At 41.1% G+C, this 15,816-nt stretch overlaps 2 non-coding genes and 6 pseudogenes across 2 annotated transcripts; all 8 read right to left on the bottom strand.

Moving 5' to 3' along the window:
• Positions 1-10,994: 10,994 nt before the first annotated feature.
• LOC123109048 (uncharacterized) lies at positions 10,995-11,113 on the bottom strand (annotated as a pseudogene).
• Positions 11,114-11,946: 833 nt separating this feature from the next.
• Positions 11,947-12,067, bottom strand: LOC123109054 (uncharacterized; annotated as a pseudogene).
• A 359-nt stretch (positions 12,068-12,426) lies between these two features.
• LOC123109063 (uncharacterized) lies at positions 12,427-12,546 on the bottom strand (annotated as a pseudogene).
• Positions 12,547-12,900: 354 nt separating this feature from the next.
• LOC123109035 (uncharacterized) lies at positions 12,901-13,019 on the bottom strand (annotated as a pseudogene).
• A 362-nt stretch (positions 13,020-13,381) lies between these two features.
• LOC123108799 (5S ribosomal RNA) lies at positions 13,382-13,500 on the bottom strand. The gene has a single exon (XR_006452127.1). It is a non-coding gene; the product is annotated as a 5S ribosomal RNA (ribosomal RNA).
• Positions 13,501-14,336: 836 nt separating this feature from the next.
• Positions 14,337-14,455, bottom strand: LOC123109077 (uncharacterized; annotated as a pseudogene).
• Positions 14,456-14,784: 329 nt separating this feature from the next.
• Positions 14,785-14,904, bottom strand: LOC123109070 (uncharacterized; annotated as a pseudogene).
• A 362-nt stretch (positions 14,905-15,266) lies between these two features.
• LOC123108945 (5S ribosomal RNA) lies at positions 15,267-15,385 on the bottom strand. The gene has a single exon (XR_006452289.1). It is a non-coding gene; the product is annotated as a 5S ribosomal RNA (ribosomal RNA).
• Positions 15,386-15,816: the final 431 nt, after the last annotated feature.

Below are 15,816 nucleotides of genomic sequence, written 5' to 3' on the forward strand. Positions count from 1 at the left end.
GATGATGTGGGTGTTACAAGAATAGATCTACCACGAGATCAGAGAGGCTAAACCCTAGAAGCTAGCCTACGGTATGATTGTATGTTGTGATTGTTGTCCTACGGACTAAAACCCTTCGGTTTATATAGACACCAGAGAGGGTTAGGGTTACACAAGGTCGGTTACAAAGGAGGAGATATCCATATACGCGTTGCCTAGCTTGCGTTCCACGCCAAGTAGAGTCCCATCCAGAAATGAGACGAAGTCTTCAATCTTGTATCTTCATAGAAAAACAGTCCGGCCAATGGAGATAGTCCGGCTGTCCGGAGACCCCCTAATCCAGGACTCCCTCATTAACCATCAACATTTAATGCTTTTCTTGATTTCTACCTTCGTTCATTTCAGCATCACAAAGAGCTCGGGAATCATTTTCGTCATCCCTTGCATATTATAGTTCATCATGAAGTACCAGTAACTTGGTGATAGTGACTAGAGAACTCTGTCAATCACTATCTTATCTAGAAGATTAACTCCCACTTGATTCAAGCGATTGTAGTACTCAGACATTTTGAGCACATGCTCACTGGTTGAGTTATTCTCCTCCATCTTCTAGGCTAACTACTTTTCAGAGGTCTCATACCTCTTTTAACACGGGCATGAGTCTGAAATACCAATTTCAGCTCTTGGAACATCTAATATGCTCCATGTCATTCAAAACATTTTTGAAGCCCCGGTTCTAAGCCATAAGCATGGTGCACTAAACTATCAAGTAGTCATCATACCGAGCTTGCCAAACGTTCATAACGTCTGCATCTGCTCCTGCAATAGGTCTGTCACTTAGCGGTGCATCAAGGACATGATTCTTCTATGCCGCAATGAGGATAATCCTCAGATCACGGAGCTAGTCTGCACCATTGCTACTAACATCTTTTAACATAGTTTTCTCTAGGAACATATCATAAATAAAACGGGGAAGCTACGTGAGAAATTGATCTGCAACATAGTGCTACCTCTTGAGCACTACGTTGGATTTCCCCGAGGAGGAAGGGATGATGCAGCAAAGTAACGTAAGTATTTCCCTCAGTTTTTGAGAACCAAGGTATCAATCCAGTAGGAGGCTACGCTCGAGTCCCTCGTACCTACACAAAAACAATAGCTCAACGCAACCAACGCGCTTAGGGGTTGTCAATCCCTTCATGGTCACTTACGAAAGTCAGATCTGATAGAGATGATAAATAATATTTTTGGTATTTTTGGTATAAAGATGCAAAGTAAATAAAGTAAAAGCAAAATAAAAGCAAAGCAATAATAAAGTAATGGAGATTGATATGATGAGAAAGAGACCCGGGCGCCATAGGTTTCACTAGTGGCTTCTCTCAAGAGCATAAGTATTCTACGGTGGGTGAACAAATTACTGTTGAGCAATTGACAGAATTGAGCATAGTTATGAGAATATCTAGGTATGATCATGTATATAGGCATCACATCCGAGACAAGTAGACCAAAACAATTTTGCATCTACTACTATTACTCCACTCATCGACCGCTATCCAGCATGCATCTAGAGTATTAAGTTAAAAACAGAGTAATGCCTTAAGCAAGATAACATGATGTAGAGGGATAATTTCATGCAATATGATAAAAACCCCATATTGTTATCCTCGATGGCAACAATACAATACGTGCCTTGCTGCCCCTTCTGTCACTGGGAAAGGACACCGCAAGATTGAACCCAAAGCTAAGCACTTCTCCCATGGCAAGAACAACCAATCTAGTAGGCCAAACCAAACTGATAATTCGAAGAGACTTGCAAAGATAACCAATCATACATAAAAGAATTCAGAGAAGATTCAAATATTATTCATAGATAGACTGGATCGTAAACCCACAATTCATCCGTCTCAACAAACACACCGCAAAAAGAAGATTACATCGAATAGATCTCCACAAGAGAGGGGGAGAACATTGTATTGAGATCCAAAAAGAGAGAAAAAGCCATCTAGCTACTAACTATGGACCCGTAGGTCTGAAGTAAACTACTCACACTTCATCGGAGGGGCTTGGATGATGATGTAGAAGCCCTCCGTGATCGATGCCCCCTCTGGCGGAGCTCCGGAACAGGCCCCAAGATGGGATCTCGTGGATACAGAAAGTTGCGGCGATGGAATTAGGTTTTTGGCTCCGTCCCCGATCGTTTGGGGGTACGTGGATATATATAGGAGGAAGAAGTACGTCGGTGGAGCTTTGAGGGGCCCACGAGGCAGGGGGCGCGCCCTAGGGGGGCGCCCCCTACCCTCGTGACCACCTCGTGGCTTTCTTGACGGAGGGTTCAAGTCTCCTGGATCTTATCTGATCAGAAAATCATGTTTCTGATGGTTTCATTCCGTTTGGACTCCGTTTGATATTCCTTTTCTTCGAAGCCCTAAAACAGGCAAAAAAACAGCAATTCTGGGCTGGGCCTCCGGTTAATAGGTTAGTCCCAAAATTAATATAAAAGTCGAAAATAAAGCCCAATAATGTCTAAAACAGTAGATAATATAGCATGGAGCAATCAAAAATTATAGATACGTTGGCGACGTATCAAGCATCCCCAAGCTTAATTCCTACTCGTCCTCGAGTAGGTAAATGATAAAAACAGATTTTTTTATGCGGAGTGCTACTTGGCATATTTTTAATGTAACTCTTCTTGATTGCGGTATGAATATTCAGATCCAAAAGATTCAAGACAAAAGTTCATATTGGCATTAAAATGATAATACTTCAAGCATACTAACTAAGCAATTATGTCTTCTCAAAAAAACATGGCCAAAGAAAGTTCATCCCTACAAAATCATATAGTTTAGTCATGTCTCATTTTCATCACACAAGAATGCTATCATCATGCACAACCCCGATGACAAGCCATGCAATTGTTAAATACTTTAGTAATCTCAAACCTATAAATTTTGACGCAATATATGAGCGCGAGCCATGGACATAGCACTATGGTTGGAATAGAATATAATGAGGGGGTTATGTGGAGAAGACAAAAAAGGAGAAAGTCTCACATCAACGAGGCTAATCAATGGGCTATGGAGATGCCCACCGATTGATGTTAATGCAAGGAGTAGGGATTGCCATGCAACGGATGCACTAGAGCTATAAATGTATGAAATCTCAACAAAAGAAACTAGTGGGTGTGCATCCAACTTGCTTGCTCATGAAGACCTAGGGCACTTGAGGAGGCCCATTGTTGGAATATACAAGCCAAGTTCAATAATGAAAAATTCCCACTAGTACATGAAAGTGATAACATGAGAGACTCTCTACTATGAAGATCATGGTGCTATTTTGAAGCACAAGTGTGGTAAAAGGATAGTAACATTGTCCCTTCTCTCTTTTTCTCTCATTTTTTTGGGCCTTCTCTTTTTTATGGCCTTTTTTTGGGCCTTCTCTTTTTTATGGCCTTTCTTTTTTTATAAACCTCACTTGGGACAATGATCTAATAATGATGATCATCACACTTCTATTTAGTTACAACTCAATGATTACAACTCGATACTAGAACAAAGATGACTCTATGTGAATGCCTCCGGTGGTGTACCGGGATATGCAATGAACCAAGAGTGACATGTATGAAAGAATTATGAATGGTGGCTTTGCCACAAATACTATGTCAACTACATGATCATGCTAAGCAATATGATAAAGATGAATGTGTCATGATGAATGGAATGATGGAAAGTTGCATGGCGATATATCTCGGAATGGCTATGGAAATGCCATAATAGGTAGGTATGGTGGCTGTTTTGAGGAAGATATAAGGAGGTTTATGTGGTGGGTGTATGATACCGGCGAAAGGTGCGCGGTATTAGAGAGGCTAGCAATGGTGGAAGGAAGGAAGTGCGTATAATCCATGGACTCAACATTAGTCATAAAGAACTCATATACTTATTGCAAAAATCTAGAAGTTATCAAAGCAAAGTATTACGCGCATGCTCCTAGGGGATAGATTGGTAGGAAAAGACCATCGCTCGTCCCCGACCGCCACTCATAAGGAGGACAATCAATAAATAAATCATGCTCCGACTTCATCACATAACGGTTCACCATACGTGCATGCTACGGGAATCACAAACTTTAACACAAGAATTTCTCAAATTCACAACTACTCAACTAGCATGACTCTAATATCACCATCCTCATATCTCAAAACAATTATCAAGCATCAATTTTCTTAGTATTCAATGCACTCAAAAGAAAGTTTTACAAATCTTGAATACCAAGCATATTAGATTTAAGCAATTACCATGCTATTAAGACTCTCAAAATAATCTAAGTGAAGCATGAGAGATCAATAGTTTCTATAAAACAAATCCACCACCGTGCTCTAAAAGATATAAGTGAAGCACTAGAGCAAAACTATATAAGCTCAAAAGATATAAGTGAAGCACATAGAGTATTCTATCAAATTCCAAATCATGTATGGCTCTCTCAAAAGGTGTGTACAGCAAGGATGATTGTGGTAAACTAACAAGCAAAGACTCAAATCATACAAGACGCTCCAAGCAAAACACATATCATGTGGTGAATAAAAATATAGCTCCAAGTAAAGTTACCGATAGAAGTAGACGAAAGAGGGGATGCCTTCCGGGGCATCCCCAAGCTTTGACTTTTAGGTGTCCTTAGATTATCTTGGGGTGCCATGGGCATCCCCAAGCTTAGGCTCTTGCCACTCCTTGTTCCATAATCCATCAAATCTTTACCCAAAACTTGAAAACTTCACAACACAAAACTTAAAGTAGAAAACTCGTGAGCTCCGTTAGCGAAAGAAAACAAAAGACCACTTCAAGGTACTGTAATGAACTCATTATTTATTTATATTGGTGTTATAACCTACTGTATTCCAACTTCTCTATGGATTATAAACTATTTTACTAGCCATAGATTCATCAAAATAAGCAAACAACACACGAAAAACAGAATCTGTCAAAAACAGAACAGTCTGTAGTAATCTGTAGCTAGCGCAAGATCTGGAACCCCAAAAATTCTAAAATAACTTTCTGGACGTGAGGAATTTATCTGTTAATAATCTGCAAAAAGAATTAACTAAATATCACTTTCCAAATAAAAATGACAGCAGTTCTCGTGAGTGCTAAAGTTTCTGTTTTTTACAACAAGTTCAACAAGACTTTCCCCAAGTCATCCCAACGGTTCTACTTGACACAAACACTAATTAAACACAAAAAACACAACAAAATTACAGGCTAAATAATTTATTTATTACTAAACAGGAGCAAAAATCAAGGAATAAAAATAAAATTGGGTTGCCTCCCAACAAGCGTTATCGTTTAACGCCCCTAGCTAGGCATAACAAGCAAGAATAGATCTAGGTATTCCCATCTTTGGTAGGCAATCCATAAGTGGATCTCATGATAGATTCATATGGTAATTTTATTTTCTTTCTAGGGAAGTGTTCCATGCCCTTTTTTAATGGAAATTGAAATCTAATATTCCCTTCCTTCATATCAATAATTGCGCCAACCGTTCTAAGGAAAGGTCTACCAAGAATAATAGGGCAAGAAGGATTGCAATCTATATCAAGAATGATAAAATCTAAGGGCACATAATTCCTATTTGCAACAATAAGAACATCATTAATTCTTCCCATAGGTTTCTCAATAGTGGAATCCGCAACATGCAAGTTTAGAGAGCAATCATCAAAATCATGGAAATCTAGTAAATCACACAAAGTTTTGGGAATAGTAGAGACATTAGCACCCAAATCACACAAAGCATAAAACTCATAATTTGTAATCTTGATTTTAATAGTTGGTTCCCACTCATCATAAATTTTTCTAGGGATAGAAACTTCCAATTCAAGTTTTTCTTCATAAGATTGCATCAAGGCATCAACGATATGTTTAGTAAACGCTTTATTTTGACTATAAGCATGAGGAGATTTTAGCACGGATTGCAACAAGGAAATACTATAAATTAAAGAGCAATTTTCATAGTAGTGGGTTTAGCAACATCTAGGGTTTTAACTTCTTCAATCCCACTTTTATCAAATTTAGCATCAAGATCAACAAATTCCGAATTCTTAGAACGCCTTCTAGGTAAAGGTGGATCATATTCAGTCCCATCATTATCAAGATTCTTATTGCAAAAAAAAGATTTAATAGGGGACACATCAATAACTTTTAGATCTTCATCATTATTTTCATAGGAACTAGAAGAACACGCTTTTATAAAGGCATCTTTCTTAGCACGCATCCTAGCGGTTCTTTCTTTGCACTCGTCAATGGAAATTCTCATGGATTTGAGAGATTCATTGATATCATCCTTAGGTGGAATAGATCTAAGTTTTAAAGAATCAACATCAAGAGCAATTCTATCAACGTTCCTAGCCAAATCATCAATCTTAAGCAATTTTTCTTCAATCATAGCCTTAAAATTCTTTTGCGAAGAAATAAATTCTTTAATATTAGATTCAAAATCAGAGGGCATCTTATTATAATTTCCATAAGAATTGTTGTAGGAATTACCATAATTATTAGAGGGATTACTAGGATAAGGCCTAGGATTGAAATTTCCTCTATACATGTTGTTACCAAAATTGTTCCTACCAAAAAAATTCACATCCATAGATTCATTATTATTCTCAATCAAAGTAGACAAGGGCACATCATTAGGATCACAAGAAACACTCTTATTAGCAAATAATTTCATAAGTTCATCCATCTTTCCACTCAAAACATTAATTTCTTCTATCACATGCACCTTTTTAGTAGTTCTTTCAGTATGCCATTGAGAATAATTAACCATAATATTATCTAGGAGTTTAGTAGCTTCTCCTAAAGTGATTTCCATAAAAGTGCCTCCCGCAGCCGAATCTAAAAGATTTCTAGAAGCAAAATTCAATCCGGCAAAAAAATTCTGAACAATCATCCACAAATTTAAACCATGAGTAGGGCAATTACGTATCATTAATTTCATTCCCTCCCAAGCTTGTGCAACATGTTCATGATCAAGTTGTTCAAAATTCATAATATTGTTTCTAAGAGAGATGATCTTAGAGGGAGGAAAATACTTAGAGATAAAAGCATCTTTGCACTTGTTACATGAATCAATACTATTTTTAGGCAAAGACGAAAACCAAGCTTTAGCACGATCTCTAAGCGAAAAAGGAAATAGCTTCAATTTAACAATATCATTATCGACATATTTCTTCTTTTGCATGTCACACAAATCAACGAAGCTATTAAGATGGGTAGCGGCATCTTCACTAGGAAGGCCAGAGAACGGATCTTTCATGACAAGATTCAACAAAGCAGTATTAATTTCATAGGATTCAGCACTGGTAAGAGGAGCAATCAGAGTGCTAAGGAAATCATTATTATTGGTATTGGTGAAGTCACACAATTTAGTATTATCTTGAGCCATCGCGACAAACAAGCAAACTAACACACGAGCAAATAAAAAGCAAACGCCAAAAGAGGCAAACGAAGAAAGAGAGGGAGGATAGAGAGAGAGGGCGAATAAAATGGCAAGGGTGAATTGGGGGGGAGTGGAAAACGAGAGGCAAATGACAAATAATGTAATGCAGGAGATAGGGATTGTGATGGGTACCTGGTATGTTGACTTTTGCGCAGACTCCCTAGCAATGGCACCAGAAATTCTTCTTGCTACCTCTTGAGCACTGCGTTGGATTTCCCCGAAGAGGAAGCGATGATGCAGCAAAGTAGCGTAAGTATTTCCCTCAGTTTTTGAGAACCAAGGTATCAATCCAGTGGGAGGTTACGCTCGAGTCCCTCGTACCTACACAAAAACAATAGCCCAACGCAACCAACGTGCTTACGGGTTGTCAATCCCTTCACGGTCACTTACGAAAGTGAGATCTGATAGAGATGATAAATAATATTTTTGGTATTTTTGGTATAAAGATGCAAAGTAAATAAAGTAAAAGCAAAGCAATAATAAAGTAATGGAGATTGATATGATGAGAAAGAGACCCGGGGGCCATAGGTTTCACTAGTGGCTTCTCTCAAGAGCATAAGTATTCTACGATGGGTGAACAAATTACTGTTGAGAAATTGACAGAATTGAGCATAGTTATGAGAATATCTAGGTATGATCATGTATATAGGCATCACGTCCGAGACAAGTAGACCGAAACGATTCTGCATCTACTACTATTACTCCACTTATCGACCGCTATCCAGCATGCATCTAGAGTATTAAGTTAAAAATAGAGTAACGCCTTAAGCAAGATGACATGATGTAGAGGGATAATTTCATGCAATATGATAAAAACCCCATCTTGTTATCCTCGATGGAAACAATACAATATGTGCCTTGCTGCCCCTTCTGTCACTGGGAAAGGACACTGCAAGATTGAACCCAAAGCTAAGCACTTCTCCCGTGGCAAGAACAACCAATCTAGTAGGCCAAACCAAACTGATAATTCAAAGAGACTTGCAAAGATAACCAATCATACATAAAATAATTCAGAGAAGATTCAAATATTATTCATAGATAGACTGGATCATAAACCCACAATTCATCAGTCTCAACAAACACACCGCAAAAAGAAGATTACAGGGAATAGATCTCCACAAGAGAGAGGGAGAACATTGTATTGAGATCCAAAAAGAGAGAAGAAGCCATCTAGCTACTAAATATGGACCTGTAGGTCTGAAGTAAACTACTCACACTTCATCCGAGGGGCTTGGATGATGATGTAGAAGCCCTTCGTGATCGATGCCCCCTCCGGCGGAGCTCCGGAACAGGCCCCAAGATGGGATCTCGTGGATACAGAAAGTTGCGGCGGTGGAATTAGGTTTTTGGCTCCGTCCCCGATCGTTTGGGGGTACGTGGATATATATAGGAGGAAGAAGTACATCAGTGGAGCTTCGAGGGGCCCACGAGGCAGGGGGGCACGCCCTAGGGGGGCGATTCCCCTACCCTCGTGACCACCTTGTGGCTTTCTTGTCGGAGGGTCCAAGTCTCCTGGATCTTATCTGACGAGAAAATCACGTTTCCGAAGGTTTCATTCCATTTGGACTCCGTTTGATATTCCTTTTCTTCGAAACCCTAAAACAGGCAAAAAACAACAATTCTGGGCTGGGCCTCCGGTTAATAGGTTAGTCCCGAAAATAATATAAATGTGGAAAATAAAGCCCAATAATGTCTAACATAGTAGATAATATAGCATTGAGCAATCAAAAATTATAGATACATTGGAGATGTATCACATAGATATGCAAATAATATCAGGCACTAAGTTCATGATAAATTAAAGTTCAATTAACCATATTACTTAAGAACTCCCACTTAGATAGACATCCCTCTAGTCATCTAAATGATCATGTGATCCATATCAACTGAACCATGTCCGATCATCACGTGAGATGGAGAAGTTTTCAATGGTGAGCATCACTATTTTGATCATATCTACTATATGATTCACGCTCGACCTTTCGGTCTCAGTGTTCCGAGGCCATATCTGCATATGCTAGGCTCATCAAGTTTAACCCAAGTATTCTGCTTGTGCAAAACTGGCTTGCACCCGTTGTATGTGAACGTAGAGCTTATCACACCCGATCATCACGTGGTGTCTCGGCACGACGAACTGTAGCAATGGTGCATACTTAGGGAGAACACTTATACCTTGAAATTTAGTGAGAGATCATCTTGTAATGCTACCGTCGTACTAAGCAAAATAATATGCATAAAAGATAGCCATCACATGCAATCAATATAAGTGATATGATATGGCCATCATCATCTTGTGCCTTTCATCTCCATCTCCAAAGCACCATCATGATCACCATCGTCACCGGCTTGACACCTTGATCTCCATCGTAGCATCGTTGTTGTCTCGCCAACTATTGCTTCCACGACTATAGCTACCGCTTAGTGATAAAGTAAAGCAATTACATGGTGATTGCATTTCATACAATAAAGCGACAACCATATGGCTCCTGCCAGTTGCTGATAACTTTGTTACAAAACATGATCATCTCATACAACAATTTATATAATCACGTCTTGACCATATCACATTACAACATGCCCTTCAAAAACAAGTTAGACGTCCTCTACTTTGTTGTTGCAAGTTTTACATGGCTGCTACAGGCTTAACAAGAACCGTTCTTACCTATGCATCAAAAATCACAACGATTTTTCGTCAAGTGTGCTCTTTTAACCTTCAACAAGGACCGGGCATAGTCACACTCGATTTAACTAAAGCTGGAGAAATAGACACCCACTAGCCACTTGTGTGCGAAGCACATCGGTAGAACTAGTCTAACGAACACGGTCATGTAATGTCAGTCTGGGCCGCTTCATCCAATAATACAATTGAATCAAAGTATGACATGATGGTAAGCAGTATGACTATTATTGCCCACAACTCTTTGTGTTCTACTCATGCATATAACATGTACACATAGACCTATCTCGGATACCACTATTAGGGAACACGGTATTTAAAAAAAATCCAACGATCACGCACGATCTATCTAGGAGATGCATAGCAACGAGAGGGGAGAGTGTATCTACATACCCTCATAGGCGAAAGCGGAAGCGTTTAGTAACGCGATTGATCTGCACACATTTAGCTCGGTGATGTCCATCGTACTCTTGATCCAGCTGAGGCCGAGGGTGAGTTAAGTTAGCACGACGGTGTGTTGACAGTGATGATGAAGTTACCGACGCAGGACTTCGCCTAAGCACTACGACAATATGACCGAGGTGAAAAACTATGGAGGGGGCACCGCAAACGGCTAAAGATCAACTTGTGTGTCTATGGGGTGCCCCCTCCCCCGTATAAAAAGGAGGGGAGGAGGAGGAGGGCCGACCACAAGGGGCGCGCCCAAGGGGGGCAATCCTACTCCTAGTAGGAGTGGGTTTCCCCCTTTCCTAGTCCTAGTAGGAGAAGAAGAAAGGAGAGGAAGAAGAGAAGGAAAAGGGGGGCAATCCTACTCCTAGTTGGAGTGGGTTTCCCCCTTTCCTAGTCCCTAACCCTACTCTTGCCCAAACACGAGGATTTCCCAGGAGGTCACCCATCCTATTACTACTCTCAACCAAGCATGCTTAACTTCAGAGTTCTGATGGGATCCGGTGCTTTAGTGCTGGTATGATCGGATCTGGCATGTTACCCCCTGCTTCATCCCTTATGCTTCCCACTCCCAGGTCTGCTACAAAGACGGTTGTACATTCTTACTACCATTACTACCGTTGCCTAATAATGGATAATGCCCTATACTACTTACTCTCTCGGTCAACTACGGAGGCGAGTTTACCACAGTTTCCATCCCTCCCTCTATACCGCAGCAACACATATTTTACACCCCTTTCAGAAAGTGCTTTTCGTGCCCCAACTCCCCTAGATGCGTGAGTAATGAACTACGAGCTAAAACATATCGCAAATGCCCAAAATAAGATAACGGTGTTAATATATATCGTGCACATATGTTTTGTTTCTCCCGAGGCGCATAATAATAATTAAAAAGGAAATGCAACACAAGGACTTCCCTTCGCTGATGGGATCCGGTGCTTTAGTGCTGGTATGATCGCATTCGACCTATTACCTCTAGCTTCATCGCTTATGCTTATCACTCCCAGGTCCACTACAAAGATGGCTGTACATTCTTACTACCATTACAACCGTTGCCTAATAATGGATAATGCCCTATACTACTTACTCTCTCGCTCAACTACGGAGACAAGTTTACCACGGTTTCCACCCCTCCCTCTATACCGCAGCAACACGTATTTTACACCCCTTCCAGAACATGCTTTTCGCACCCCAACTCCCCCTAGATGCGTGAGTAATGAGCTGTGAGCTAAAACATATCGCAAATGTCAAAAATAAGATAACGGGGTTAATATATATCGCGCACGTGTGTTCTGTTTCTCACGACGCGCAAAAAAATAATTACGTTTTATTTCTCACGAGGCGCAAAAATAATAATTAAAAAGGGAATGCAACACGAGGACTTCTCAGGAGGTCACCAATCCTAGTACTACTCTCGCCCAAGCAAGCTTAACTTCGGAGTTCTGATGGGATCCGGTGCTTTAGTTCTGATGGGATCCGACATGTTACCCCCGGCTTCATCCCTTATGCTTCCCACTCCAAGGTCCCCTACAAAGACGACTGTACATTCTTACTACCATTACAACCTTCGCCTAATAATGGATAATTCCATATACTGCATACTCTCTCGCTCAACTACGGAGACGACTTTACCACGGTTTCCATCCCTCCCTCTATACTACAGCAACACGTATTTTACACCCCTTTCAGAACGCACTTTTCATGCCCCCAACTTCCCCTAGACGCGTGAGTAATGAGATGCGAGCTAAAACATAACGCAAACGTAAAAAAAAAGATAACGGGGTTAATATATATCACGCATGTGCGTTCTGTTTCTCATGAGGTGAAAAATAATAATTAAAAAGGGAATGCAACACACGTGGACTTCCTAGGAGGTCGCCCGTCCTAGTACTACTCTCACCTGAGAATGCTAACTTCGGAGTTCCGATGGGATCCAGTGCTTCAGTGCTGGTATGATCGCATCTGACATGTTACCCCCGGCTTCATCGCTTATGCTTCCCACTCCCAGGTCTTCTACAAAGAGGGTTGTACATTCTTACTACTATTAGAACCGTTTCTTAATAATGGATAATGCCCTATACTACTTACTCTCTCACTCAACTATGGAGATGAGTTTACCACGGTTTCCACCCCTCCCTCTATACCGCAGCAACACTTATTTTACACCCCTTTCAGAATATGCTTTTCGCGCCCCAACGTGTGAGTAATGAGCTGCGAGCTAAAACATATCGCAAATGTCAAAAATAAGATAACGGGGTTAATATATATCGTGCATGTGTGTTCTGTTTCTCACGAGGCACAAGAAATAAATTAAAAACGGAATGCAACACGAGGACTTCCCAGGAGGTCACCCATCCTAGTACTAGTCTCATCCAAGCACGGTTAACTTCAGAGTTCTGATGGGATCCGATGCTTTAGAGTTGGTATGATCGTACACAACATGTTACCCCCGGCTTCATCCCTTATGCTTCCCACTCCCAGGTCCTCTACAAAGACGGTTGTACATTCTTAATAACATTAAAACTGTTGCCTAATAATGGATAATGCCCTATACTACTTACTCTCTTGCTGAACGACGGAGACGAGTTTACCATGGTTTCCACCCCTCCCTCTTTACAGCGGCAACATGTATTTTACACCCCTTTCGGAACATGCTTTTCGCGCCCCAACTCCCCTAGACGCATGAGTAATGAGCTGCGAGCTAAAAAAATCGCAAACATCAAAAATAAGATAACAGGGTTAATATATATCGTGCACGGCGTTCTGTTTCTCACGTGGCACAAGAAAATAATTAAAAAGGGAATGCAACACGAGGATTTCCCACGAGGTCACCCATCCTAGTACTACTCTCACCCAAGCATGCTTAACTTCAGAGTTCTGATGGAATCCGGTGCTTTAGTGCTGGTATGATCGCATCCGGCATGTTACCTCCTGCTTCATCCCTTATGCTTCCCACTCCCAGGTCCGCTACAAAGACGGTTGTACATTCTTAATACCATTACAACCGTTGCCTAATAATGGATAATGCCCTATACTACTTAGTCTCTCGCTCAACTACGAGGCGAGTTTACCACGGTTTCCATCCCTTGCTATATACCGCAGCAACACATATTTTACACACCTTTCAGAAAGCATTTTTCGCGCCCCAACTCCCCCTAGATGCGTGAGCAATGAACTGCGAGGTAGAACATATCGCAAACGTCCAAAGTAAGATAACGGTGTTAATATATATCGCGCACATGCGTTCGGTTTCTCACGAGGTCCATAATCATAATTAAAAAGGGAATGCAACACAAGGACTTCCCTTCGGAGTTCTGATGGGATCCGGTGCTTTAGTGCTGGTATGATTGCATCCAACATATTACCCCCGGCTTCATCCCTTATGCTTCCCACTCCCAGGTCCGCTACAAAAATAGATGTACATTCTTACTACCATTACAATCGTTGCCTAATAATGGATAATGCCCTATACTACTTACTCTCTCGCTCAACTACGGAGACAAGTTTACCACAGTTTCCACCCCTCCCTCTATACCACAGCAACACGTATTTTACACCCCTTTCAGAATGCACTTTTTGCACCCCCAACCCCCCTAGATGCGTGAGTAATGAGCTGTGAGCTAAAACATATAGCAAACGTCAAAAATAAGATAACGGGGTTAATATATACCACGCACGTGCATTCTGTTTCTGACGAGGCGCAAAAAATACTTGCGTTATGTTCCTCACGAGGCACAAAAAAATAATTAAAAAGGGAATGCAACACACGAGGAATTCCTAGGAGGTCACCCGTCCTAGTACTACTCTCGCCCAAAACGCTATCTTCGCAGTTCTGATGGGATCAAGTGCTTCAGTACTGGTATGATCGCATCTGACATGTTACCACCAGCTTCATCGCTTATGCTTCCCACTCCCAGGTCTGCTACAAAGATGGATGTACATTCTTACTACTATTACAACCTTCGCCTAATAATGGATAATTCCATATACTACTTACTCTCTCGCTCAACTACGGAGATGAGTTTACCACGGTTTACACCCCTTTTAGAACACACTTTTCGCGCCCCAACTTCCCCTAGATGCGTGAGAAATGAGATGCGAGCTAAAACATAACGCAAACGTAAAAATAAAGATAACGGGGTTAATATATATCGCGCACGTGCGTTCTGTTTCTCATTAGGCAAAAAATAATAATTAAAAAGGGAATGCAACAAACGAGGACTTCCTAGGAGGTCACTCATCCTAGTACTACTCTCGCCGAAGAACGCTAACTTCGGAGTTCTGATGGGATCCCGTGCTCCAGTGCTGGTATGATCGAATCTGACATGTTACCCCCGGCTTCATCGCTTATGCTTCCCACTCGCAGGTCTGCTACAAAGATGGTTGTACATTCTTACTACCATTACAACTGTTGCCTAATAATGGATAATGCCCTATACTACTTACTCTCTCGCTGAACTACGGAGACGAGTTTACGACGGTTTCCACCCCTCCCTCTATACAGCGGCAACACGTATTTTACACCCCTTTCGGAACGTGCTTTTCGCGCCCCAACTCCCCTAGACACATGAGTAATGAGCTGCGAGCTAAAAAAATCGCAAACATCAAAAATAAGATAACGGGGTTAATATATATCGTGCACGGCATTCTGTTTCTCATGAGGCACAATAAAATAATTAAAAAGGGAATGCAACACGAGGATTTCCCATGAGGTCACCCATCCTAGTACTACTCTCACCCAAGCATGCTTAACTTCAGAGTTCTGATGGAATCCGGTGGTTTTGTGCTGGTATGATCGCATCTGGCATGTTACCCCCTGCTTCATCCCTTATGCTTCCCACTCCCAGGTCCGCTACAAAGACGGTTATACATTCTTACTACCATTACAACTGTTGCCTAATAATGGATAATGCCCTATACTACTTAGTCTCTCGCTCAACTACGGAGGCGAGTTTACCACGGTTTCCATCCCTCGCTCTATACCACAGCAACACATATTTTACACCCCTTTCAGAAAGCGCTTTTCGCGCCCCAACTACCCCTAGATGCGTGAGTAATGAACTGCGAGGTAGAACATATCGCAAACGTCCAAAATAAGATAACAATGTTAATATATATCGCGCACGTGCGTTCGGTTTCTCACGAGGTGCATAATCATAATTAAAAAGGGAATGCAACACAAGGACTTCCCTTCGGCGTTCTGATGGGATCCGGTGCTTTAGTGCTGGCATGAT

Source organism: Triticum aestivum, chromosome 5A (assembly GCF_018294505.1).
Source record: "Triticum aestivum cultivar Chinese Spring chromosome 5A, IWGSC CS RefSeq v2.1, whole genome shotgun sequence".
In the NCBI taxonomy this organism is placed as follows: Eukaryota; Viridiplantae; Streptophyta; class Magnoliopsida; order Poales; family Poaceae; genus Triticum; species Triticum aestivum.